Raw genomic sequence first — 6,564 nt, 5'->3', positions numbered from 1 at the left:
CACGAGATGCTCAGATGGAAGTGAGAGATGAGGACAAGAATCTACTGAAACCCCACGGAACCTTGGGGCTCCTGGAGCACGATGCAGATTCACCTTGCTCTGTACCGAGCCACTTATCAATACTATTTGGGGAGCACCAGGGGATCCCCGACTGAGAAAACCGTATGTGCCGGGCACTGAGGTCACTGTATTTGCCATTAATTAAGTATGACAATTGGATCTCCATTTTACCGATGTGCAAACCGTAGTTTGGAGAAGTTCAACAAATCATCCAGGTTTATGGTCTTTTATTTTCTTCTCTTATATCTAGTTTCTCCCGATCACTCTCTATTGTCTCAGGATACAAGCTGAGCCTGGTCTCGGTCTCCCTGCCCAATCAGTAAGGCACTTGAGAGAGAATTGGGATCTTGGCCTTTCTTAGCCCCTTCCTCCCTTTCGCTGGCCCCGGATATCTGGAGGTACAGTTGGGAGGATATAAAGGTGGTGGCCGTGGCTTCACATTACCCCGGGAGACGACGGCACACTCTACTCCCTTCTCTCTTGGTCTTCATCCTCACTACAGGGGCCGAAGGCATCTGTGGTCCTGGCTCCACAGTTACTGTGCCATGACTCGGACCAGCTCACCAAGGAGCTCCGGGAGCATGTGAAGTCAGTGACAGCCCCGTACGCATACCCGAGGAAGGTGAGGCCTCTGGGCTCCCACGTCCCCCAGACTTGAGGAAGCCTGGATGATCTTTTCTCACGTTTCCCCTTTATCCAGCTGTGGATGAAACCTCTAATTGCAACGTTCGGCCTGCCTCTGACCAAGAAAGCCAGCCTCCAAAGACAGTCCCATCACTGTCTGAAAATTGGCCTCAGTCTTTAGCTCACTTTGAGTTGAAAGTCAGATGCTCCCATAGGAATGTTCTAGCCAGCACCTGGCCTGTATTCCCACTCTGCGCCGAGGTCTGGCCACATTACTCAGAATTCTCTCCATCGCAAGAGACAGAAGTCCAACTGGAAGTTTATCGCTCACACAACTGGCAAGTCTGGGGCTGGGTGGAGCTTCGGTCGTGGCTGGTAACAAGGCTGCAAATTATGTGGCCAAAGATGATTCTCCCTTTTGTATTGGCTTCATTTCTTGAGATGCTCTCCCTTAGTGTCAGCCCCCAGCAGGTCCAAACACATATCTTTAGCAGCTTAGCAAATCTCAATAGAAAAAGAACATCTTTTCCCCCAAAGGCACCAGCAAATCTTCAAGTTGATCCACACTGGACGCATGCAGGTGATGTGTCTGTCGTTAAACCAAGCCCATAACCAGGGAATAGAACCCTCTGATTGGCCAGGTCTGGGTCATGTGATCACCCCTGAAGCAGTACAGAAAGATGGGGAGAGGGCTGCCCTAAGCCCATGACCTGGACTGCTGGAGGGAGGGGTGGCTCCCCACAGGAAAAGGAAATGCTCTTACTGGAAAGGCAAAAAGCAGAAAATCCACTCCACCAGTTTTCAGCTATTTTCACTCTGGGGCAGGGAACTAAGGGTAGAGGTTGACATGGAAGGCACCCAGTTTTAAAAGCTGGGTACAAGATAGGAGTTTGCCCCAGGGGAAAAAAATTTTTTTTCTTTTTTGAGTCTGGGGTAGAAGGTGAGAGCAACCACATTAGGCATCAAGCCCCTCAGACTCTTATGTAACCCAGATGCTCACCGATAATTTGTTGGCACAGGCTAATTGTCACAGCTGGGTTTTCTGAGAAGCAGACTCTGGCAAGGAGAGTGACATGCAAGAGGTTTATGATGAGTGCCTGGGGCTCAACACTTGGAGAAGGAAGGAGAAGGGATGGGAAGGGACAGCATGGGACAGAAGGGTACCAGGTTGCACTGTGATGCGGTCTCCGCCGACCACCTCCTCCTTCCTGTCCGTGTCTAGTAAAACCCTTTGACACCCCAGTTAACTCCCAGGAACCCTAGCACCAAGAAGTAATGATTGCCAAGTCTGGGTGACACAATATGGATTGTGCAAACCAGCGTGTGTGTGTGTTGATGGCACACGCACGCATGTTGTTGTTTGGCCTGCTATGATTCGTAAATGGAAGGCAGTACTTAGCCCGGAGGAGAGAAGTCACCTCGCTCACACCCAGGATGATTTCACCATCGGGTTTCAGTTGCCAACAACAGAAGGCGTGGTCGCGAGATCACATGATAGAGCTCAGATTTTATCCAGGGATTAACCACCTCAGGGTGTATTTCGACACGATCACCCCATTACACTCAACACTAGCTGAGTGTAGTAAAGGAGAGATTGAAAAAAAAATGCTCCAATGACAAGTTCCTTCTTTTGAGAACTTGGTGACTTAGTGATTAAGCAAGGCCCATGGGGTTAAAGGAGGGGAGGCGCAGAGGGTTGGCATCTGGGTTTTAGGTTAGGAAAACTGGGGTAGACAGCTACAGTGCTTTCTAAGGCAGGTGTGGAGGTGGCAACACTGAATTCAGCCATGGTCATGTCAGTTTGTCTTTGTTAATCTAAGGAACACCGAGATTAGTATATGTTTAATCAGCAGTTACACTTTTAAATTGGAACTCAGGGGAGAGGTCAAGATCTTCAAGGTGGCTCAGGAAAATTATCAAGAGAGAGGGAGAGGGAGGGTATGAATGAATAAATGAGATGGACAGAGTGTCTATGGGATGAGAGGAACTGTCAGCTGAGGATGAGTCCTCGGTGAATGGTAATATTTAAAGAGAGAAGAAAGGAAGAGGATTCCATGGACAATATTGAGAAAGAAGGATCAGAAAGGGTAGGGTGTGAGGACAGAGAGATGGACGAGAGCGACACAAGAATTCATTAACACTGCCGAGAACGGCCAGGGGTCGGAGCTGAAAAGGACCCCTTCCATCCGGGCAGCAAGAACATTAGAAAAAGTGCTTCCGAAAGAAAAGTTTCAGTAGAGTCGTAAAGGGTAGAAGACCGATAGTTACAGGCCATCAGCGAGGGATTAAGGGAGATAAAACTAGCTAGTGCAGATGACTCTTTTTTCATAAACATTCATTGAAAGGAGCAGGATAAAGGGAAAGATGTAGCATCAAAGCCACGACTTTGGAAGGAGGGCAGGACTTGAACACGTGCGGCAAATATTGCTTTTCTCTGACCGTTGCAAGATTGTGTCCCCCAAATTTTGCACGTTGACGCCCTAACCCCCAGTACCTCAGACTGTGACTGTGTTTGGAGACAGGACCTTTAAAAGAGGTGATTAAGTTAAAACAAGGCTATTAAGGCAGGCCTTGATCCAATCTGACTGGTGTGTCTTTACTAGAAGACACTGGGACACAGAGACACACAAAGGGAGCACGCCCAGAGGGACGACCACGGGAAAAGGGAGCGAGAAGATGGCCATCTGCACACCAGGAGAAAACCAGTCTACGGCCATGCCACCCTGGACAAGCCTGATGTCTGATCTCGGAAGCTAAGCAGGGTCAGGCCTGGTCGGTCCTTGGATGGGAGACCACCTAGGAAGACCAGGTGTTATAGGTGTAACGGAAGGAAGGAAGGAAGTAGTAAGCTGACAGGCCCTTGCCATCTGTGAGGTCAACCAAGGTTAGTAATGGAAGGAAGGAAGGAAGGAAGGAAGAAAACTAAGCCTACCAGCATCTCCATCTTGGACTTCAGTCTCCAGAAATGTGAGAATATAGACTTTCGTTGTTTGAGCCCCTCAGTGTGTGGCATTTTGTTACAGCAGCCTTAGCGGACAGATACACCTACCTGATGACTATTCCCCAACACCTACCACCCCAGCACCTACCACCTTATTCCTTGATAAAAGAACCCTGTTTTTGTTCACAGCCAGAGTGAGGTCACCAGCAGGATGAATCGTGAGTGGGTTAAGCCTATGCTTTCCCGGTTCTCTTCAACTAAGTCAACTAGAAAGTTTCAGTTTACCGCTTCTCTATCACTTCGTGGCGGAGTATATTTTTAGTCAGCAAATTTTCCCTCTCTACCCACCAACCCACCCACCCTCAAGCCCTGCACGAGGCGGGAATATAGTCCTCTGCTCCATGGGGTCGAGCTTGGTCCTGTAACTTGCTATGGCCAACAGAATTTCAGCAGGAATGGTGCAAGCAGAGGATTTTAATGCACTTATGGGGTTCGACTAGATTTCTGGTGCTTCTTCCATTGACCATGAGAGGAGCATGCTGTGCAGGGACACTGGTCCCAGGCCGGAAAGCCTCACGGGGCAGACGTGACCCCAACCCACACCCTGAAGCTCAGCCTCCTGGAGAAATGTGTGTTGGTGTGAGCCGTGGAGAAGTGAGAATTGTTTAGTACACGACATCTTCATAGTATTAAGTAAGTGACGAAAGCTTAAGTGCCCTTTTCAACGAAAAGAGACCAAGCTTAGTCTCAAATCCTTGGCAGGCGACTATATCCAAATGGGATTTTAAAACAGCAATAATGTGTGCTTTTGTGGTATTCGCTTTTCAGTTTCTTCAGGTTCTGGCAATTAAAATTAATTTCTTAATTCTAGTAGTGGTACAGAATTTCATTTGAATGACTCCTATATTTTTATTTAAATTTTAAAGAAATGAACGCGAAGGAAAACATCTGTGTAAATAAGACTACAAGTAAAAAGTCGTTCTTACAAACGAACAAACACAGGAGTCACGTCATTTTACCCACAAGGAAGTCTCCGAGGGTTGCAGAGACCAGTGGCTCACGTTTGGAGTTCAAGGCCACGCGTGTGAGTTGTAGTTCTGCTCCTGCAGAGGGGAACCCTGCTCGCTGGGCCCCGGGTCCTTCACTTGGGGAGTGGGCGTGAACCAGCATCGTCGCGAGGATGGAGTACAGCTCCACGAGATCGTGCCTGTGGGAATGGCTCAGGTAACCCCGGAGGAGATGAATAAGTGGGGGGCGCGAGCGGCAGAGGTGAGGCCCAAAGATTGAACTCCGACTGGGAATAACCTTTTCTTTAATTTGTTACCTTTTACTAAAGCTTCGGTCCCCTGAGAGAGCCAGTTCTGCCCACACACAGAAGGAGAGAGAGACGGGAGGACTGAGCCGAGAAGATTCCTCTGAAGAGCAATTTGCAATATTTTCCCCAAAATGCGTGCTTACAGCTTCGGTCTGTTGTCCCTGAAAAACAACTCTATATCTTCCAAGAAACAGGAACGGGCCAATTTGAGATGGTCCTGTGGTATTTAACCTTTGGCATTCTAATTACGATGTGTCTTGGCGTGGCCTGTTTGGATCCCTGAATTTTGGAATTCCCTGAGCTTCCTGGGGTTTTATGTCCATTTCCTTCACCAGGTTAGGGAAGTTTTCCATCATCATTTCTTCAAACGGCAGTTCCACATCTTGGTTTCCTTCGGGTACGCCAATCAGACAGATATTTCGACCTTCAAGAGTGTCCCATACGCTCCATAAATTGTGTTAATAGTCTTGGCATCTTTTTTCTTGCCGTTCTGATTGAGTGTCCTTAGCTTTCCCATCCTCTAGATAGAGCATTTAATCCTTTTTTCTTCATGTTGTTTATTCTTTTGTTTATTTCATTGAATATACTTCTCATCCTGGGTGATGTGTTCTTCATTTCCGACTGGTTCCCTTTTATAATTTCCATTTCCATTTTTTTTTGTTTTTTTTTAATCACTGTCCTTATTTTGGGGGTTAAGAAAATCGAGTTTCAGAGAAGTTAAGAGACTTGCCCAAGGTCACCCAACCTATAAGTGACATTGCCAGAACTTGAAACTGGGCTTTCAGATTTTAAATTCGGAACTCTGTGTATTCTTTCCTGCCCCCAACACACACATGCACACGTGCACACACGCACACACACACGCAGAAGCTGTCTCTTGCCAGCCATTCACCCCGTCTTACCTGGTACCTGCTGAGCGACACGCGGTTAAGGGGTTCTTAGACTGCTATAGAAAACACAACTTTGCACATTCCGTTCTCTCTGATCACCTGTGTCCAGGAGGGTGTACGCGACAGAACTCAGCTTCTGGCTGCAGAGGAGATGGAAATCGTGGCAGGAAGCGGGTGATTCGGAAGGAAGAAGACATTCAAGCAGAACAGGGCAGGAAGCACTCGCAGGCCCCTGCAGTCGATGGTGAGAAAAACAAACTGGGAGGTCACCTCCAGCCTCCACCTGGAGGCTGACACTCAGTGGAAGCGAACAAATAAAGCCGAGAGGAACACGTTCGCAGGTTCTCTGCGGCGACCCGCTCCCCTGCCCCAGCCCTGCACCACCGAGGTTTCTATTTAATTGACGGCCAGGTAGCGACATCCGACAGAGGAATTCGGACGCTCAGACCACTTTGTTAGAGGAAGGAGAATTTATTAGGCCGGCGGAGCGCGTGGGCTTAATAACTCCATGCACGAGCTCGCTCTATTTAGATTGATTACAGTTTTAGACCTCTGCAGTGTCCATGCAATGGGCCCGTGATTCCTTTGTGTGAGGTTTCACAGGTGCCTCCTTTCTCAGAATTGGGAGGTGGAGCTTCGAGTGGGAGATGCAGTGGGGAGGAATTTCCAGGCCACTGGTCTTACAGGTCGTTTGTTTTGCGGCCTGTAAACACGCAACAGGCATTTTTACAGGA

At 48.2% G+C, this 6,564-nt stretch overlaps 1 long non-coding RNA gene across 1 annotated transcript; it reads left to right on the top strand.

Moving 5' to 3' along the window:
- The first annotated feature begins 3,597 nt into the window (after positions 1-3,597).
- On the top strand, positions 3,598-5,489 carry LOC111735668. The gene is made up of 3 exons (XR_002778907.1): positions 3,598-4,318; positions 4,552-4,849; positions 4,962-5,489. It is a non-coding gene; the product is annotated as an uncharacterized LOC111735668 (long non-coding RNA).
- The last annotated feature ends 1,075 nt before the right edge of the window (positions 5,490-6,564 follow it).

The sequence above is a fragment of the Pteropus vampyrus genome, unplaced genomic scaffold, assembly GCF_000151845.1.
Source record: "Pteropus vampyrus isolate Shadow unplaced genomic scaffold, Pvam_2.0 Scaffold1000005073, whole genome shotgun sequence".
In the NCBI taxonomy this organism is placed as follows: Eukaryota; Metazoa; Chordata; class Mammalia; order Chiroptera; family Pteropodidae; genus Pteropus; species Pteropus vampyrus.
This window is presented reverse-complemented; position numbering and strand designations above follow the sequence as displayed.